Here is a 670-nt window from a genome sequence, read left to right on the forward strand (position 1 = left end):
ATAGGCCACATGTGGGGCAGTGTAATAAGCAGCTGGACCCTGAGATTCACCTTGAAAAGCATGATCAAATTTGTTGTAACATTTTACAGCTAAATGACCAAGCTTACCACAAATCTGACACACAGGCTAATTGTTGGAATTGGAGTTTGAGAAGTGGTTCTGATGAGGAGAACGTCCTCTTCCACACCCTCGGCCATGACCTGCAAAAGAGGATCCTCATGGATTGTAGGAACCACGTGTATTGTTAGTGGAGGAGAAGGTGCGACATTGAGCCATGTTAACACATGAAGATGAGAGATTTGGAGCAAAGTTGTGAGTTTCAATTCTCTGCTTATGGCTCAATAAATGCCCATAGAGATCATCCATAGAGATGGGATTGACCTGGGTGGTAATGGATATCACCAAAGGATCATAATCTTTGCCCAACCCTACTAGGATGTGGGAGACAATTTCGGACTCCTTGAAGGGCTCATCAATGGTGGCTAAGGTGTGTGCCTTTGAACATAGTTAGCTATAGATAAGGCACCCTTCTTGAGGGTAGCAAGCTGATAGCAAGTATGCACGATGTGTGACTTCGACTGAGAGGAAAACATTCTTTCCAAGGTGTTCCAGACATCACGAGATGTGTGGAGACCAACTGCATGGGCAAGAATGACTTTTGAGAGTGTGG

The 670-nt window shown here is 44.8% G+C and overlaps 1 non-coding gene across 1 annotated transcript; it reads right to left on the reverse strand.

Annotated features, from left to right (window-relative positions):
- Positions 1 to 329: 329 nt before the first annotated feature.
- On the reverse strand, positions 330 to 468 carry LOC132188893 (small nucleolar RNA Z247). Its single transcript, XR_009440953.1, has one exon. It is a non-coding gene; the product is annotated as a small nucleolar RNA Z247 (small nucleolar RNA).
- Between the last annotated feature and the right edge of the window lie 202 nt (positions 469 to 670).

Source organism: Corylus avellana, chromosome 6 (assembly GCF_965113065.1).
Source record: "Corylus avellana chromosome 6, dhCorAvel1.hap1.2, whole genome shotgun sequence".
Classification (NCBI taxonomy): domain Eukaryota; kingdom Viridiplantae; phylum Streptophyta; class Magnoliopsida; order Fagales; family Betulaceae; genus Corylus; species Corylus avellana.